The sequence below is a fragment of the Hemitrygon akajei genome, chromosome 4, assembly GCF_048418815.1.
Source record: "Hemitrygon akajei chromosome 4, sHemAka1.3, whole genome shotgun sequence".
Classification (NCBI taxonomy): domain Eukaryota; kingdom Metazoa; phylum Chordata; class Chondrichthyes; order Myliobatiformes; family Dasyatidae; genus Hemitrygon; species Hemitrygon akajei.
This window is the reverse complement of record NC_133127.1, coordinates 16,971,416-16,990,431: the sequence shown is the minus strand read 5'-3', so window position 1 is coordinate 16,990,431 and position 19,016 is coordinate 16,971,416.

The window sequence follows — 19,016 nt, the reverse complement described above, 5'->3', positions numbered from 1 at the left end:
ACACGCTGCGTACCAATGCCAGCAATGAGAGTTCAAGGGGTGTTCTATATTAGGACCAGGGCAAAGGGTTGAAACCTGTTGCTTTTATCAGCCCAAGTCTGTCATCTTCCAAAGGAAACTACCTTATGCACAAATTGGAGTTTCTGGCATTGAATTGGGCTGTAGAGGATAAGGTGTACATGGTGCCAAGTTTGAGTTGCAGACTGAAAACAATCCACTGACTTATGTTCTGACCTCAGCAAAGTTGGATGGCACAGGTCATCCACAATCTTATTACAACTTGACCTCTCTGGATATGAAACAGTTGCCTGCCTTACATCCAGCAAAATTGGCAGCAATCCAGCAAGATGGCCCCTGTATACGTGTCATTTGGTCATCTGTTACAGAAGGGGATATGGCCCAAGTTGAAAAGATGGAACACCCTACCTTACCCCTACTGATAAGAGAATGGAACAAACTGGAGTTGAGGAACCAGGTTTTATACAGGGTCACATCACCTCCAGACAGGTTTTTGTGTTCCCATTGGTTTTACCTGAGAAGCATCAGAAGATTGTGGTTGAAGTCATTTCATGATGATTCAGGTCATTTGGGGTTTGACAAGACCTATGGATTGGTCGGAGTTCTGTTCTATTGGCCCCGAATAAAGCCTGAGGTTGAAAGGTACTGTAAGTCATGCATCTGATGTATTTGGTAGAAGACGCTGTCTACAAGAGTTCCTCCATTATCCCATTTACAGAAGTCAGGACCACTTGATTGTTGTGTATGGATTTCCTCTCTGGAGAGCCTGATTCCAGCAATGCTGCAAATGTTTTGGTCATCACTGATCACTACGCCAGATATCAGATTCAGATTCAGATTCAGTTTATTGTCATTTAGAAACCAGAAATGCAATGCAGTTAAAAAATGAGACAATGTTCCACCAGAATATCACAAAAGCATATGACAAAACAGACTACACCAGAAAATCCACATAACGTTTGGCAATCCCCAATCCAGAGTCTGGAGAGGCTGCTGCGTATTAATATCACGCTACCGTCTTAGCTCGTCCCCCGGAAAGGAGCTCCAAATCCACCAGACAAAACAAGACCAAAAACTAAAGCTACAAGACCTGCACAAAACCACATAGTTACAACAGTGCAAACAATAGCATAATTGATTTAAAAACAGACTATGGGCACAGTAAAAATAGTCCAAAGATGTTAAAAGACTATAAGTTCAAAAGAAACCACCACACAGTTTCCACAAGTCGCCAGGGTCCCGACAGACTCGCCATCCCACGCCGGTGGCAGAAGGGAGTGCCCCCGCTATGGACTTCCATGGCACCGCCCCACTCAGCCTCGCAGACGCAGCACACACCGAAAGCAGCCTGACCGCAGCGGACTCCGAGTCCGTCGAACCTCCGAGCCGACGACCATCCCCTCCGGCACAGCTTCTCCGAGCACCATCCTCTGCCGACTGTAGTAAGACGGCCCCGCCAACGGCCATTGGCAACGCGACCCCGAGGACTGGGGGCCTGTTCTTCCCGGCAGAATCCCGGACCTCACAGCAGCAGCAGCAATGAAGAAGGTCTTCCTGGAGATTTCCCAATGTTCCTTCGTGCTCCCACGTCCGTTTTCAATCGATTCTGATTGCGCACGGCACCCCACTTCACAAATAACAAATAATCAGCTCCAGAGTCGCCACTGCAAACTGCATCGCGCCGCCATCTTGAAAATATATATGCTCAAGCCTTCCCCACAAAGGATCAGGGAGCATCCACAGTTCCCCAAGTGTTATGTGAGAAGCATTTTGTTCATTATGGCCTCCCAACAAGAAGACACAGTGATCAGGGAAGGGATTCTGAGAGTCGGCTCATACATGAGTTACTGAGCATGCTTGGAGTTGAGAAGTTGAGGACCTCCCCTTATCATCTTCAGGATGCCCCCAGCTTGAAAGGTTCAATCAGACATTATTAGACATGCTTGGAATCCTGGATATCAGCAAAAATAACAAATGGAGTCAGCATATTGAGTATTTGGCCCACCGCTACAACTATACACAGAATGAAGCTACCATACTAGTTCGCCATACTCGCCATACTATTTGATGTTTGGGAGCTTCACAAGATGGCTTGTTGATCTCTGTTTTGGAGCCAGTGGTGAAGACTTTCCACAAAAGATGTATCTCAAGTATGTGTCTAACACGAGGTAAGAATTGCAAAAGTCTTATGAGCTAGCAGCAGTTTCTGCTACCAAGCAAAATCAAGGAAACAAGAGAAGATATAATCAAAAGATTAGGTTCTCTCAAATAATGCCTGAAGACAGAGTTTTAATATGGAATTTATGGCTACCAGGGAAGTATTAGCTAACCATGGGGTGTCTATGCCTCACATAGTGGAGAGCCAGATGCCAAATGTGCCAGTGTTCTGGGTGAAGCCAGAAGACGGGAATGGCCCAGTCAAAATTCTCCATCAGAATTTGCCTTTTACCCCTAGGCATGAAGTACGCGTTGACCCAGAGCCTGACTTGGAACCTGCACCTAGTAGGAGAACTCTGTGCAGAAGGAGGAGAACAGGAAAACAAGCAGCAGAGAGACCTGCATCATTTTCTTCATCTTAATAACTGGTTGATAAAGCTGAAATTAGTAAATCCACTTTCTTTATAATTGTATGCGGTGTATGATCTGATATTTCATGCCAACAGATAGTTGTGTATGGAGAGTATTTTCACAGTGTTCGCTCAAATCAAGGTTTCTTTAATTGGAACATCCAGCAGATGGATAATTGCTCCACATTCTGGCATCTACAGTCCCTTGAGTCCAATATTCCTTCTAATTCTTTTTCGCAACTGCACAGACCAACTGTTGCTCCGAGCAGGAATTTTTTACACGTCCTGAAAACTGCGCAGCACTTTAATAAAACACTATATGAAAGAAAATTCCCGCTGCATGTCAACAAAAGGCCGTGTGCATGGGAGCATTTCAGTTACTGCGTAGTCACGCTCCCGCACAGCTTCGATGGAACAGTGCTTGAGTCTCTCCGGAAAATAGAAATCCAGCTGTCACAATCTCTTGCAAAAAAACACAAAATTCTGCTGGAGGGAATCAGCATGTCAGGCAATATCTATGGAGGGGAATAACCAGTTGGCATTTCAGCCCAAGACCCTTCTGGAAATGTTAACTGTTTATTCTGCTCCAGAGATGCTGCCTGACCTGCTGAGTTGGAACGTAGAACATAGAACAATGCAGCACAGTACACGTGCTTCAGCCCACAATGTTGCGGTAACCTTTTAACCTCGTCCAAGATCAATCTAACCCTTCCTTCCCTCCCACATAGCCCTCCAATTTTCTTCCATCCATGTGCCTATCTAAGACTTTCTTACATGTCCTTAATGTATCTACCTCTGTAATTAGCTCTTTGGGCCTGTGTGGGGTACCACAACACCCTACAACAGTGAGTATATTGGGGTTTCTCTTCCACCCATATGAGATATTTATCAGGAGTGCAGTGTACACAGCGCCCTTAGCATTGTTAGAGATCCTTCACATCTGTCCAGTAATCTTTGTGATTCCCTACACCAGTGTTGGCTCGGTGGAAGACAAACTAGACTGTGTTTGTGCATGCCTGCATGCATTTGCCTGTAGACTCCAGGGGGACGGTCTTGCCAACAGCATCCATGCACCACATTCTACAGGACGTGTCACTCAGGGACTTGGGCTATATTATATTTTTTGGTGTGACTGTATGTTTATTGCTATCTTATATCTGCCTTGTGCTGTGTGTGACTATTGGTACTGTGTTTTGCACTGTGGTCCCAGAGGAACGCTGTTTCATTTGGTTGTTTCCATGGGTATTCATGTGTGGTTGAATGGTAATTAAACTTGAACTTGATTTGGACAAGGACTGTTAGGATGGAAAGCTGCTTCTACCCCCAGGCTGTGGAACTATTGAACTCCCTAGTACCACCCGTGTTTCATCATGTATGAAGCGCCAATTCGAATATACTTTTTTAAATTTTTGTACTGTAAGTGCGACTTATTATTTGTGGGTGAGTCAGTACTGGACTGTGCAGTTCACTGTAATCTGGAGGAATGTTGTTTCATTTGGCAGTATACCTGTATACAGTTGAATGACAGTGAACGAGAACCTGATCTTCAGCAGAAAAGCTGTGAGCAATACAACTAGTTTCAAGGATGTTAAAACCTGTCTACCTGGTTGATATCCGGGTGTTAACTGAGTTAGATAGAAATCAAGCAGCCTGTTTTGACTCTATCTATCACCTTTTGACCTCTTCTGTTATTTCCACTCTTCCCCCCCACATCTGGGTGGCAGGGTAGCAGTTAGTGTAATGTTTTACGGTGCCAATGACCCAAGTTTAATTCCTGCCACTGTCTGTAAGGAGTCTGTACATTCTCCCCATGACTATGTGGGCTTCCTCTGGGTGCTCCAATTTCCACCCACATTCCAAAGACATACAGGTTAGAGTTAGTAAATTGTGGGCATGTTATAAGAACATAAGAACATAAAAGAAATAGGAGCAGGAGTAGGCCATCCGGCCTATCGAGCCTGTCCCGCCATTCAATAACATTATGGCTGATCTGTCCGTAAACTCAGTTCCATCTACCTGCCTTTACCCCATAACCCTTAATTCCCTTACTATGTGAAAACCTATCTAACTGTATCTTAAATATGTTTAGTGAAGAAGCCTCAACTGCTTCCCTGGGCTGAGAATTCCACAGATTCACCACTCTCTGAAAAAACAGTTTCTCCTCATCCCCATCTTAAATCTTCTCCCCTGAAACTTGAGGCAAAGTCCCCTTGTTCTAGTCTCACCTACCAATGGAAACAACTTACCTACTATCTTATCTATCCCTTTCAAAATGTTGCATGTTTCTATAAGATCCCCTCTCATTCTTCTGAATTCCAGAGAGTATAGTCCCAGCGACTCAATCTCTCCTCATCACTTAACCTCTTCATCTCTGGAATGAACCTGGTAAACCTCCTCTGCACTGCCTCCAAAGCCACTATATCCTTCCTCAAGTATGGAGACCAGAACCGCACACAGTACTCCAGGTGCGGCCTCACCAGTGCCCTGTATAGTTGCAGCATGACCTCCCTGCTCTTGAATTCAATCCCTCTAGCAATGAAGACCAAAATTCCGCTTGCCTTCTTAATAACCTGTTGTACCTGCAAGCCAACTTCTTGCGATTCATGAACAAGCACTCCCAAGTCCCTCTGCACAACAGCATGCTGCAATCTTTCACCATTTAAATAATAATCTGCTCTTCTATTATTCCTTCCAAAGTGCATGATCTCGCATTTACCAACGTTGTATTCCATCTGCCAGACCTTGGCCCATGCATTTAACCTATCTATATCCCTCTGCAGACTCTCTGCATCATCTGTACAATTTGCTTTTCCACTCAGTTTAGTGTCATCAGCAAATTTTGCTACGCTACACTCAGTCCCCTCTTCCAAATCATCAATGTAAATGGTAAACAGCTGCGGACCCAGCACCAACCCCTGCGGCACCCCATTTACTACAGACTGCCAACCGAAGAAACACCCATTTATACCAACTCTCTGCCTTCTATTGGTTAACCAATCCACTATCCATGCCAATACACTTCCTCCGACTCCATGCATCCATACCTTATTTATAAGTCTCTTGTGCGGCACCTTATCAAACGCCTTCTGGCATTCCAAGTATACAATAACTACCTGTTCCCCTCTATCCACTGCACTGATTATGTCCTCAAAGAACTCCAGTAAATTTGTCAAACAGGACCTGCCGTTTCTGAATCCATGCTGCATCTGTTTAATGGAACCACTCCTTCCTAAATGTTTCACTATTATTTCCTTAATGACAGCTTCAACCATTTTCCCAAATACAGATGTCAAGCTAACTGATCTATAGTTGCCCATCTTTTGCCTACATCCGCCGGCTCCATCTCCGAGCTTACTTCTTCAGCAAGGACTCTCCCACCCCAACCGATGACCCCTTCTCCAGTCTTCAACCCTCCTCCTCTTCATGGACACCCCGTTCTGGTCTTCTGGTCTAACTGCGGATGGGATATCAACCATCTCGACTTCACCACACCTTGTTCCAATTTCAACCTCACTCCTTCCGAACGCTCTGTTCTTCACTCCTTCCGCACCGATCCCAACCTCACTATAAAACCCGCTGATAAGGGGGGTGCTGTTGTAGTCTGGTGTACTGACCTCTACCTTGCCGAGGCACAGCAACAACTCGCTGATACCTCTTCTTATTTACCCCTCGATCACGACCCTACCAAGGAGCAGCAGGCCATTGTCTCCCACACCATCACCAACTTTATCAGCTCTGGGGATCTCCCAACCACTACCACCAACCTCATAGTTCCCACACCCTGCACTTCCCGTTTCTATTTTCAGCATGGATTTCCTGTCCCTATATACCTCCATCCCCCACCAGGAAGGTTTCAAAGCTCTCCTCTTCTTTTTTGATTCCAGACCTAACCAGTTCCCCTCTACCACCACTCTCCTCCATCTAGCAGAATTAGTCCTTACTCTTAATAATTTCTCCTTTGGCTCCTCCCACTTCCTCCAAACCATGGGCACCCGTATTGGTCCCAGTTATGCCTGCCTTTCTATTGGCTTTGTGGAACAATCCATGTTCCAAGCCTATATGGGTATTCGTCCCCCACTTTTCCTTCACTACATCAATGACTGCATTGGTGCTGCCTCCTGCATGCATGCTGAGCTCGTTGACTTCATTAACTTTGCCTCCAACTTTCACCCTGCCCTCAAATTTACCTGGTCCATTTCCAACAACTCCCTCCCCCTTCTTGATCTTTCTGTCTCCATCTCTAGAAACAGCTTATCTACTGATATCTACTATAAGCCTACTGACTCTCACAGCTACCTGGACTATTCCTCTTCCCACCCTGTCTCTTGTAAAAACGCCATCCCCTTCTCACAATTGCTCCATCTCCACTGCATCTGCTCTCAGGATGAGGCTTTTTATTCCAGGATGAAGGAGATGTCTTCCTTTTTTTAAAGAAAGGTGTTTCCCTTCCTTCACCATCAACTCTGTCTCTCAAACGCATCTCTCCCATTTCACGCATATCTGCTCTCACCCCATCCTCCCACCACCTCACAAAGGATAGGGTTTCCCTTGTCCTCACCTACCACCCCAACAGCCTCCGGGTCCAACATATAATTCTCCTTAACTTCCACCACCTCCAACGGGATCCCACCACCAAGCACATCTTTCCCTCCCCCCGTTTCTGCTTTCCACAGGGATCGCTCCTTACAAGTCTCCCTTGTCCATTCGTCCCCCCCATCCCTTTCCACCGGTCTCCCTCCTGGTACTTATCCTTGTAAACGGAACAAGTGCTACACCTGCCCTTACACTTCCTCCCTCACCACCAATCAGGGCCCCAGACAGTCCTTCCAGGTGAGGCAACACTTCACCTGTGAGTTGGCTGGTGTGGTATACTGCACCCAGTGCTCCCGGTATGGTCTATATATTGGTGAGACCCGATGCAGACTGGGAGACCGTTTCTCTGAACACCTACGCTCTGTCTGCCAGAGAAAGCAGGATCTCCCAGTGGCCACACATTTTAATTCCACATCCCATTCCCTTTCTGATATGTCTATCCTTGGCCTTCTCTACTGTCAAAATGAATCCAAACTCAAGTTGGAGGAACAACACCTTATATTCCGTCTGGGTAGCCTGCAACCTGATGGCATGAACATTGACTTCTTTAACTTCCGTTAATGCCCCCTTCCCCTTCTTACCCCATCCCTTAGTTATTTATTTCCCCCGTTTTTTCTTCTCTTCTCTCTCTCTTTTTTCTCTCTCTGTCCCTCTCACAATCACTCCTTGCCTGCTCTCCATCTCCCTCTGGTGCTCCCCTCCCCCTTTCTTTATCCCTAGGCCTCCCGTCCAGTGATTCTTTCCCTTCTCCAGCTGTGTATCCCTTTTGTCAATCTTACCTGTCTCGTTGCCCAGGACTAGATCTAAGATAGTATTTTCCCTTGTAGGTTCACCAACATGCTGCTCAAGAAAGCCATCACGATGCATTCTATGAAGTCCCCCTCAAGACTTCCTTGACCAACCTGATTCACCCAGTCTATGTGGTAGTTAATATCCTCCATGACAATTGGCGTTCCGTTCTTACAAGCCTCAGTTATTTCTTGGTTAATCGCCTCTGCCTTCGCAATATTTTTATCAGGTGGTCTATAGACAACTCCCACCCGTGATTTTTTCCCTTTACTATTCTTAATCTCTACCCAGATGGACTCAACATTCTGCTCTGTAGGTCTTGTATCGTCTCTCACAATCTCCTTGATCTCATCCCTAATCAAGAGCGCCACCCCACCTCTATCTTTCCGTATTACCAGACACCCTTAGATATTTAATTCCCAGTCATCTCCACCTTGCAACCAAGTTTCTGTAATGGCCACTAAGTCATATGCCTTGGTACTGATCTGTGCCACAAGTTCACTAACCTTGTTTCTAATACTACAGACATTTAGATAAAGGGCCCTTCTACTCATTGTCCTTTTAGAATCTAGTGACCTATGCAATTTTTGCTTTTTACTTTTATGCACTTTACTCTTACTTTTTTCTTCACTAACTCTAGCTTTGGTCTGTGTGGGTGTCCATCCCCCTGCCATACTAGTTTAAAGCCTCCCCAACAGCACTAGCAAACAATCTCCCTAGGATATTGATCCTGGCCCTGCCCAGATATAGACCGCCCGGACAATACTGGTCCCACCCCCTCCAAGAAGCGGTTCCAATTCCCCGAGAATCTGAAACCCTCCCTCCTGCACCGCCGCTCAAGCCACATATTCATTCTAGCTATCCTGCTATTCCAACTCCGGCTGGCACGTGGCACCGGTAATAATCTGGGGATTATTACCTTTGAGGTCCTACTCTTTAATTTATCTCCTAGCTCCCTACAAATTTAGCTTGTAGGACCTCATCCTGCTTTCTTCCTATATCGTCAGTACCTACATGCACCACGACAGCCGGCTGCTCACCCTCCCCTTTCAGAATGCCCTGCCGCCTCACCGAGACATCTCTGAGCCTTGCACCCGGGAGGCAACATACCATACGGGAGTCCTGTTTGCAGCCACAGAAGCTCCTCTCTATTCCCCTTACCATGGAATCCCCTACCACAACAGCTCCGCCACTCTTTTTCTTGCCCTCTTGCGCAGCACAGCCACCCACAGTGCCATGATCCTGGCTACTGCTGCCTTCACCTGATGAGCCATCTGCCCCAACAGACTCCAGAGTAGTATATCTGCTTTGGAGGGAGATGACTGCAGGAGATTCCTGTACTACCTTCCTGCTACTACTCTTCCTGTACTTCTCATTCCCTATCTTTCCTTAGATTCTTAAACTGTGGTGTGACCAACTCACTAAATGTGCTATCCACAACATTCTCAGCACCTCAGATACTCCATCTCATTGTTCATTGCTCTGGATTCCAGAATTTGCAGTTTCTGGTAGCTTCATTAGATGACTTGTTTATATGTACATGTAAAGCACATAGATATCTATCAATTCCCATTCTGAACTTCTTCTATTGGATCATCAAGTGAGGACTCCAGTTACAGCTGACTTGTAGTTCAAGCCTTGAAAAGCAATCAAAGAATGATGCTTGAATAATATAATGAAGATTTTAATTTAATAATGAGTGGCAGGGTGGAGATATATCTCTACCAAAAGAGGTGTAAGGCACTCCTTCCCTCTTGGTCACCCTTGGGCAAGGAATACCTCCTGCTTAGCCCCCCCGATCAAGGCCATGTGAAGACTTGGGATGGTTATATGAGCAGCTGGTCAATACTCCCCAATGCCATTAGGCTTTACAATTCTACCGCCAGGACTTAAGAACTTTTTAAAAGCTATTATTAATGCTTTTTGAGATAGTGATTTAGATGCATATCATATTTTTTACTGAGTTAAGTATTGTATGTAATTAGTTTTGCTACAACAAGTGTATGGGACATTGGAAAAAAGTTGAATTTCCCCATGGGGATGAATAAAGTATCTATCTATCTATCTATTACAACTCCTGATTTTGCGACCACTGACGGCAGGCCGACAATCTCTGAAAAGTATTGATAATGGCTGGGGTTACCCATCTTGTAAAGACACTGCCAGAAGGCAGCAATGGCAAACCGCTTCTGTAGAAAAATTTGCCATGTATAATCACGGTACAGATGGAAGACCACGATCACTCACGTCATACGACACAGCACATAATGATGATGATGAATTTAATGAGTACACTAACATCACTTGGGACTGGTTTCATAAATAATATCAGCTGCCGAGACACGTATGGTCCATAACGCTGAGATATCAGCCACTGGAGGGAGATAACTTGACGTCAAACAAAATCTCTTGTCTTCATTAGTGACTATCTCTTGATTAAATTGCGCAGCTACCATTAAACAAATAAGAACACGAACTTTATCTTAATTTTAATAATGAGCAATTTCACTCCCACATATTGTCTCCACTGTTTCTACATTCACGCCTCTTCAGCGCCATTCTCCAGAAGATTTCTGTCATTACAAACACTCCCAAGTATTCAACCCATTTTACATCCTTATTCTATGTTGCTGACTGGATGCTATTTGCTTCCTACTTAACAAGTGATTTCAGTAAATGGCAAAGAATAGTGATGTCTGGGTGTGACAAACACATGAGATTAGCTATTTTTATTGCATCTTGTCCTCTCTAATTTTAAATTTTATACCTTTTATGGATTGATTCCTAGGATGATGGGGCCTCTACACGCAAGAAGTTTGACAAATGAGTAAAAACCTTCTTAAAACCTAGAGTGTTCAGAAGATGTACAGGCTTGGACTTTTACCTCTGGAGTGTAGGAGTCTGAGAGGTGATCTGATAGAGATGTATAAAGGCATAAGGGGCATAGGTAGCACCCCGCAACAGTGCTGCTCTCCAGTGATTGTTTGGTGGAAGGCAAGCTGGATTACGTTTGTCTGCAGCTGACCCAGCGTGTTATGAGGAACTGCTACATGCTTGTTCTTGCAGAAACGTGGATCCGGGGCAACATCGAGCTTTTGAACATTGGTGGTGCATGGGATATTGTGGTCAATCTATAAGCCATGACTCTCAGGGACATGGGCTATATTTTTTTGCCTTTTTAGGCTTTACTGCTTTCGTAATTATATGTGCCTTGGACTGCGTGACTGCTGGTACAGTGCTTTGCACCCCGGCCCTGGAGGAATACTGTTTTGTTTGGCTGCTTGCATGGGTATACTTGAATGACAATGAAACCTGAACTTGAACTTGAACTTGAATACACTCAGTTCTTTTTCCCAGCATTGGGGTATCAAGGCATAGTTTTCAGGCGAGAATTAATTGGAACTTGAGTAGTAACTTTTTTTTACACAGGGTAGGATGTAATAAGCAGCCAGAGGAAGTGGTTGAGGTAGTCACATTAATACTATTTATAGCCCTCCCCGCCATATAGCACATCTACATGGAACAACTGTCACAGAAAGCAGCATCTATCATCAGGGACCCACACCACGCAGGACATGCTCTCTTCTCACTAGTGCCATCAGGAAAGAGGTACAGGAGCCTCAGGACCCACATCGCCAAGTTCAGGAACAGTTACTACCCCTCAGCCATCAGCTCTCGAATCAGAGGGGAATGACTTCACTCAACTTTAGTAATGCTGTGCTGCCCTTTTAACCTACTCTAAGAGGGGCAGCCTGCTGGTATAGTGGTTAGCATGGTGCTAGTAATGCTCGTGGCATCAGAGTTTGGAGTTCAATCCCTGTGTCATCTGTAATGAGACTGAGCTTCCTTGCTATGAGCATGTGGGTTTCCTCCAGGTACTCCAATTCCCTTCCACAGTCCAAAGACATACTGGTTAGTAGGTTAATTGGTCATTGTAAACTGTCCTGTGATTAGGCTAGAGTTAATAGGTGGGTTGCTGGGCTGGAAGAGACTGTTCTGTGCTGTATCTCTAAATAAGTAAATAGATAAGATCGATCTAACCCTTCCCTCCTACATTGCCCGCCATTTTTCTATCATTCGTGCGACTAGCTAAGAGTTTCTTAAACGTCCCTAATGCAAATGCCTCTACCACCATCCCTAGAGGGGCATTACCTCTAATATGCTCCCCCTATGCTTTCCTCCAATCACCTAAAATTATGTCCCATCGTATTAGCCATTTCTGCCCTGAGAAAAAGTCCCGCTTGGTGGCGCAATAATATCAGCGCCAGACTCCGGAGCGAACTCGATCTCGCTCAAGCAAGAATAGCTTGCTACGGAAACACTGTCAAAAGACGGTGCCCCGATAACTCCAATGCCGAGTTAAGGGCTATTCTCTTCTCCTCTGCATTACCTTGCAGCTCCTGAACTCTTAAACGTGGCTCTTACTGTGGTAGGGTCTTTGGATTTCTCTTTGTGCAGATGCTGTCTGATCCACAGAGTCCTTCCAGAACTTTCTGACTTTATCTTGGAATACACTGTATACCCTCTACTCAATATCTCATGTGGCAAACTTGGCATCCCCGGAATAGTGTGGAGAATTTTTGCCGCACTCCTTTGAATGTCATATGCTTTTCAGGTAAGGAGACCAAAACTATGCACAGACCTCCAGGTTTGCTCTGACCAACACCAAATGTGATTGTGGTAAGACTTAGAACATAGAACAGTTTAGCACAGTACAGGCCCTTTAGCCCACAATGTTGTGTTGACCTTTTATCCTATGATCAATCTAACCCTACTCTTTCCCATAGCCTTCATTTTTCATTCATCCCTCTGCTTATCTTAGATTCTCTTAAATGTCCCTGATGTATCTGTCACCATTGGTTCTGTACACACAATCTTCCGGAATAAAAGTCACTGCATTTTCTCAATGCTTGCTATGGTTATTTGTTAGATTTCAGTGATCTCAGAGTCATATAGAGTCAGAATAATACTGCATGGAAACAGGCTCATTGGCCCATCCTGTCCATACCAACCAAGACATTGACCTGAACTGGCCCCACTTGCCTACATTTGGCCCATAACCTCTTTGGCCTTTTCTATCCAGGATCTACTGCATCTTATTTGTCTATCTCTCTGTAAAAGTATCCTCACATCCCTGCCCCACCACTGAGGCTCCATCCACAAGTGTTTGAATGAGGACACCTCCCTTTTGTAGCTTCTGTAAACCTGTATTGAGCTCATACGAAGTTCTGTAATGTCTCTCTCCAACTTTGTCACAAGAATGCCAGGTTCATTAGCCCAACCTCACTTACTTATCATGACATTAAAGGAGGCCATTCAGCTCAATGGGTCTATGCTGGCACTCAATCTCATCATCACAGATCCTCAATTCCTTCCTGGTAAACTATTAGAGCAGCGATTCCCATCCGGGGGTCCATGGTCCCTTGGTTAATAGGGATCCATGTCATAAAACAGGCTTGGAACCCCTGGTAGTGTTATAAAATTATTTGCCCTTCCACTGTGTGCCTTTAGAGTCATAGACAAAGTTCAAAGTTCAAGGTAAATATATTGTCAAATTAGCATTGCATTCATCTGCAAACATGCAGAACTATGCATAGTGCATATTTGCATACACTTGCACATCTAATGTTTGACTATGCAAGGAATTTAATCTCAAACTTTCTGCACTGCCCCATCTCATTTCTGAGTTGCACAATGCGAAGAGAGCAATGTTGGAGTCAGGGAGGCAGAGAACCCCACTGCCAATCATTGTTGCCTGCGTCATATCGTAAGGCAATGGAATGTGACCGGAGACATGAGAATGCAGGGGTGCTGTTGCTCTCTTATCAGTCTTTGTACACTGACTTCTCAGGTCAAGCTGCCAATGTGAGAGTTTGAGATTCTCCAATGATTCAATAGCCTGCAGTTTTTACAAGGTGTGATAGTCAAATGCATAAACCCAGAATAGTTTGACATCACATGGAACTTGAGTAAGTTAATTCAACTCCTTTACATTTCTGTATTTCTAACATGAAAGGTACTTGAATTGTGCTGTACTGTTCAAACCCATAAACACAAGAGATTCTGCAGATGCTGGAAATCCAGAGCAAGACCCTGACATAATACTGCGGTAACTCAGCGGCATCTATGGAGGGGAATAAACAGTTAATGTTTCAGCCCTGGAGAGTCTCAGCCTGAAACATTGACTGCTTATTCTTCTCCATAGATGCTGCCTGACCTGCTGAGTTCTTCCAGCAGTTTTTGTGTGTTTTACAAACCCATCAGAGATCGAGGAAGAAGCAGCTCTGTCTATTTTTAATTTTGTTCCAGCAGTTTTTGTTGATAGGCTGGTAAATTACAATAGCATATATACTCAGTGGGCACTTTACTAGGTAACCCTGTACATCTGCATGCTGATACAAATATCTAATCAGCCAATCATGTGGCAGCAACTCAATGTATAAAAGCATGCAGGCATGGTCAAGAGGTTCAGTTGTTGTTCAGACCAAATATCAGAATGGGGAAGAAATGTAATCTAAATTACCTTGACCATGGTATGAATGATTGTTTGGTGCCAGATGGGATTGTTTGAAAATCTCAGAAACAGCTAATTTCCTGGAATTTTCACGCACAACAGTGTCTAGAGTTTACAGAGAATGGTGCAAAAACCAAAATAAAAATATCCTGTGAACAGCATTTCTGGGGCAAAAATGCCTTGTCAATGAGAGTGGTCAGAAGAGAATGGCCATATTAGTTCATGCTGACAGGAGGACAAGTTTAACTCAAGTGACCAGTCATCACAACGGTGGCTTGCAGAAGAGCATCTCTGAATTCACAACGTGTCAAACCTTGAACGGATGGGCCAGAGCAGCAGAAGACCACAAACATACGGAAATACCTTTGGGACCTAATAATGGGGCCTCTGTGAAGAATCCCACATGTTGTTTCTGTTGATCCTCCTGGCCACATTAGACATGAAACTGAACTTCCCTTTATCCATTGTGAAATTGTGCCTGTTCAAACTTGTATAATATTGAGTAGTTACTTTCTGTGGTAAATTTAATATGAATTCATGACAGGCAGTAACTAGCTGATCAGTCAGCTTCTATATATTTTAAATTTGTTGGGGATACTTTAGATTTGTAGAGTCATACAATACAGAAACAGGGCCTTTAATCGATCTTGTTCATATTATGCAAATCCCATAGGGCAGTAGCATAGTGACACAATGCCAATGCCCTTAGCATTATGCTTTACAGCGCCAATGGTCAGACAATTGGGGTTCAATTCCCGCCACTGTCTGTAAGCAGTTTGTACTTTCTCTCCAGGAAAGTGTGGGCTTCCTCAAGGTGATCTGGTTTCCTCCCACATTCCAAAAGATGTACTGGGTTAGTAAGTTGTTGGCATGCTACATTGGCTCTGGAAGCATGGCAATATTTACAGACTGCCCCCAGCAGAATCCTCAGATTACTGACGCAGACAACACATTTCATTGTGTATTTTGATGGTTTGATGTGCAAGCTGTTCCCTTATTCATGAAGGGAACCAGGGTTAATAGAATGGTGCATCTCATGTCAGTGGGAGGCAAGTTACTGGAGAGAATTCTTAGGAATAGAATTTAAAAGCATTTGCAAAACCATGGCCTAATTAGGGAGAGCCAGCATGGCTTTGTGCAAGGCTAGTCGTGTCTTATTAACTTGATTGAGATTTTTCATGAAGTGATGAAGGTGATTGATGAAAGTAGAGCTGTGGATGTTGTCCACATGGATTTTAGTAATTCCTTTGACAGGGTCCCTCATGGGAGGCTCACCCAGAAAATTAAGATCGCGTGGGATCCATGGTGAACTGGCCACTTGGATTCGGAATAGCTTGCCCATTGAAGACAGGGGGTAGTGTTTGAAGGGACTTATTCCAGCTGGAGGTCTGTGATTAGTGGTGTTCCCCAGGGATCTGTACTGAGACCTTTTCTGTTTGTGATGCATATAAATGAGCTGGATGAGAATGTAGATGGGTGGGTTAGTAAGTTAGTAAGTTTGCAGGAGGGGCTCATCAGCCTTGGACTAGCCCGCTAGGAGAAGGGAAACTCTGATTTTAAACCTCCGCTGACATGCGGCCATACCCTCACCCCCCCCCCCCACCAATGGGAAAGGCTTTGGGAGTAAACCCCAAGGAAGAAATCCGGAGCCGGGTTCCCTAAGGCAGTTTGATGTTGGTTACAACTTCACTCTGGCAACCTCTGTGATGACACAGGTGCCAAGCTGTATTGGCGCTTGCCCTTCCCTTGGACCACATCAGTGACGTGGAGATGGGGGACCTGCTGCATGGGCAACAGCCGGTTCTTCAAATCTTCCTGCCCAGGCTTGTGCCCTGGAGAGGACACTGCCCACCAGAGGCTCAAACCCATGATCCCCTGGGATCAATGGCTGCCTACTATAAGTTTGCAGATGATACAAAAATTGGTGGTACTGTGGATAGCATAGGTGTCTGGGAAAGAATATAGTGGGTTATAGCAACACACACAAAATGCTGGAGGAACTCAGCAGGGCAGGTAGCATCTATGAAAAGAGTAAACAGTTGACATTTTGGGCTGAGACCCTTCATCAGGACTGGGGGATATACTGTAGATCAGTTACAGATATGGGAGGAAAAGTGGTGGATGGAGATTAACCCAGCCAAATGTGAAGTGTTGCACCTTGGTAGGTCAAAGCAAAGAGACACTGTTAAGAGTTAGACCCTTAATGGTTTTAATGAGCAGAGGGATCTTGGGTCCAAGCTCATAGCCCCCTGAAATTGGCTACACAGGTTGATAGGGTGATTAATAAGGCATATGGCATGCTTGCCTTCACTAGTTGAGGCAAAGAGTTCAAAAGTCAGGAAGCTTTCTAAAATTCTAGTTGGTCTACAACTGGAATATTGCGGACATCTCTGGTCACCCCGTTATAGGAAGGATGCAGGGACATTGGAGAGGGTATAGAGAGATTTACAGGGATGCTGCCAGGATTAGAAGGCAGGTGCTACAACAAGAAGTTGGACAAACTTGAGTTGTTTTCTCTGGAGTGGGGAAGCCTGAGGGGAAATCCAATAGAGGCTTGCTGAATTCCACCAGCATTTTGTCTGTTCAGCTTAATCACATTCCTGCATCCCCACATCCAACTTTGGAGAAGAGATTACAGAAATTATATCATAAATCATCTGAGTTATAAAGACATTGGCCATCATTAATCGAAGTATTGAGTACAGAGGTTGTATAAGAAGTGAGGCCTATTTTGGAGTTCCAAGTAGAGTTTTGGTCACTACCTCCTGGAAAGATGTCAATAAGATTAAAATAGTGCAGAGAAATCTTACAAGGATGTTGCTGCAATTTGAGAACCTGAGTTATAGGGAAAGGTTGAGTACGCTTAGGACTTAACATAGAAACATAGAAAACCTACAGCACAATACAGGCCCTTTGGCCCACAAAGCTGTGCTGAACATGTCCTTACCTTAGAAACTACGAGGCTTACCTATAGCCCTCTATTTTACTAAGCTCCATGTACCCATCCAGAAGTCTCTTAAAAGACCCTATTGTATCTGCCTCCACCACCGCTGTTGGAAGCCCATTCCACGCATTATCACTCTCTCTGTAAAAAACTTACCCCTGACATCTCCTCTGTACCTACTTCCAAGCACCTTAAAACTGTGCCCTCTCGTGCTAGCCATTTCAGCCCTGGGAAAAAGCCTCTGACTATCCACACAAGCAATGCCTCTCATTATCTTGTACAGCACTATCTGGTCACCTCTCATCCTCCATCACTCCAAAGAGAAAAGACTGAGTTCACTCATAAAGCATGCTCCCCAATCCAGGCAACATCCGTGTAAATCTCCTCTGCACCTTTTCTGTGGTTTCCAGTTCCTTCCTGTACTAAGGCAACCAGAACTGAGCACAGTACTCCTAGTGGGATCTGACCAGAGTCCTATATAGCTGCAGTATTACCTCTCCACTCTTAAATTCAATCCCACGGTTGATGAAGGCCAATGCACCATATGCCTTCTTAACCACAGTCAACCTACGTAGCAGCTTTGAGTGTCCTATGGACTTGGACCCCAAGATCCCTCTGATCCCCCACGCTGCCAAGAGTCTTACCATTAATACTATATTCTGCCATCATATTTGACCTACCAAAATGAACCACCGCAAACTTATCTGGGTTGAACTCCAACTGCCACTTCTCAGCCCAGTTTTGCATCCTATCATTGTCCTGCTGTAACCTTTGACAGCCCTCCACACTATCCACAACACCCCCAACCTTTGTGTTGTCAGCAAATTTATTAACCCCTCTCTCCATTTCTTCATCCAGGTCATTTATAAAAATCATGAAGAGTAGGGGTCCCAGAACAGATCCCTGAGGCATACCACTGGTCACCGACCTCCATACAGTATATGACCTGTCTACAACCACTCTTTGCCTTCTGTGGGCAAGCCAGTTCTGGATACACAAAGCAATGTCCCCTTGGATCCCATGCCTCCTTAATTTCTCAATAAGCCTTGCATGGGTACCTTATCAAATGCCTTGCTGAAATCCATATACACTACACCTACTGCTCTTCCTTCATCAATGTGTTCAGTCACATCCTCAATGGATCCTCAGAATGTAGGAGAATGAGAGGAGATTTGATTGAGGTATACAAAATTATGAGGAGTATAGATAGGGTAAATATAAGCATGCCTTTTCCACTGAGGTTGGGTGGGACTGCAACTAGAGGTCATGGGTTCAGGAGGAAAGGTGAAACGTTTAAGAGGAACATGAATGGGAACTTCTTCACGCAGAGGGTGGTGAGAGTGTGGAATGAGCTGCCAGCGAAGGTGATGTATGCGGGATTGATTTCAATATTTAAGAGAAGATAGGTACATGGATGAGAGGGGTATGGAGGGGTATCGTCCAGGTGGGTGTCGATAGGACCAAGCAATAAAACCGTTTGGTACCATCAAAGGTCCTACTTCTGTGTTGTAGTGTTCTATGACTCTCTCAAGCTGCACAGTTCATTGGTGGGGAGAATAAAGAGGGGTTAATTTATTTACTTATTTATTAC